The following is a 1,996-nucleotide window of genomic DNA, read 5'->3' as shown; positions in this document are numbered from 1 at the left end:
AAGGATTCAAGCTACCACCTGTCCTGGGGGTAGAACCAATTCTTTTCTTTTTTGCAGAGCATTGGGGTTAAGTGACTTGCCCAAGGTCACATGGCTAGTAAGTGTTAAGTGTCTGAGGCTGGATTTGAACTCAGGTCCTCCTGACTCCAGGGCCAGTACTCTATTCACAGCACCACCTAGCCACCCCCAGAACCAATTCTGAACTCAAGAATGGAATTGTTTGTGTCCATCTCCTTGTAAGTTTCTATGGTCAGAGGACTTAAAGAAACAATTCTCTTAGTTTCCATAGGCTTTTGAGGCTAGAGAATTTTGAGGAGGATTCACAAAAGAACATTCTTCTCTAAGAAGAATGACCAGGGATAGGTTAAGGACAAGGGCAAGATTCCCTGAGCAGTGTTTCCCCCAGCCAAAGAACTCCAAGGCAGCAGAATGTCAGCACTTAATAAGGTATTTTGTTAACTGGACAAGGTTACAAATGTTGAGTGGAAATATCTGTGTGAGTCAGGACTTTCAGGGATAGTGGAATTGGGATAACAGTAGGGCTAAGGCTAGGGACCTAGAGGAAGAAGAAAGAACACTGGCACAGCAGGAAGGGATGTAGAAATTTCTCAGCCATAGTGAACTTGATAATAATAAGGAAAGGTTTCAATTCTGAACCACGAAGGAGAAAACAATCTTGTGAGGTGGCAAAGCTCAGAGTATTAGACCACAACCCTGAAACTCCAACAATCCATATGAACTCTATCAAAATAATCCCGATGAAGTACAGGAATTATAATTAGCCTCTTTTTTAGAGAGGAGGAATCTGAGGTTTGGAATGATTAGATAAGAAGAGGATGGACAGTGACCTGATCCACAAATCAAGGGAGTCAGCTCTCATAGGAGATAGAACAATAGAGTCAGAAAGACTCTTGTTAAAATGCTACATCTGAAACTTAAATCTCTGTGTGACCATGGCCATTTCACTCATTCGCCTTAATACTTAGTTCCCTCAGTGGCATGCTGATATATTTTTTTCCATTTTTTTTTAGAAGAGGCAAGAGTACTGGATTTGGAGTCAATGGATCTGGGTTCAAATTCAAGCTTTTCTACTTACTGCCTCTGTGACCTCAAGCAAGTCACTTCCCTTCTCTGTGATTTGATTTCCTCATTTATAATAATAGTAGTAGTAATAATAATGGCTAACATTTATAGAGCTCATAAAAGCCTTGTCAGGTAGGTGCTATGAATATCTCTATTCTACAGCTCTAGAAACTCTCATTATATTCTCTAAGAGAAATTAAGTGACTTGCCCAGGGTCACACAGCTAAGTGTCTTAGGATTTGAACTCAGATCTTTCTGACTTCAAATCTAATCCTTCTTGACCTCAGCCTTGGATGCTGTTGATTACCCTCTCCTCCTTGATAAACTATCTTTGCTAGGTTTTTGACACACTATCCTCTCCTAGTTCTCCTGCCTTTCAGATAACTCCTCAGCCTTTTTTTGCTGGATCTTCTTCTAGATCATGCCCACTATTATGGGTGCTGCCCTGTAAGGGTTATGGGATTTAAAGATCTCCCATGCCCCATGGACGTGCTGACATAGCAGAGCAAGAGAAAGTGAAAAGCCGAGCTAACGGTCCTGCGGTTGGCAGTTGGCGGCGGTTGCCTTTTTTTTTTTTTTTTTGAGTTGGGACTCCTGCTGGGGACTGCCGGGGGCCGGAGCTGCTGGGAGCGCTCTTCCAGGACGCTGGGTGGTTGCTGTGAGTGGGGAGAGGAGGACCTTTGCCTGAGGTAGCCTGTTCTGTTTTAAAGGCTTGAAAATGTGGGTGCTTTCTACTTTATCTACCTGTGCCAATATCATAACTACTCTGATGGCTTTCACTTTCTGGTTTTGGGACGCAGTCTTTTGGTATCTTAATAAATTTTCTAGTTTATTTCCCCAAATGGCAAACCTGACGTATTTTGTGATGGATAATTATATCAGCATATTTGTAATCTCTATAGGCATTGTGAAT

The sequence above is a fragment of the Petaurus breviceps genome, unplaced genomic scaffold (assembly GCF_028583685.1).
Source record: "Petaurus breviceps papuanus isolate PSGF00001 unplaced genomic scaffold, PetGlider_PUasm1.0 90825, whole genome shotgun sequence".
Classification (NCBI taxonomy): Eukaryota; Metazoa; Chordata; class Mammalia; order Diprotodontia; family Petauridae; genus Petaurus; species Petaurus breviceps.
This window is presented reverse-complemented; position numbering follows the sequence as displayed.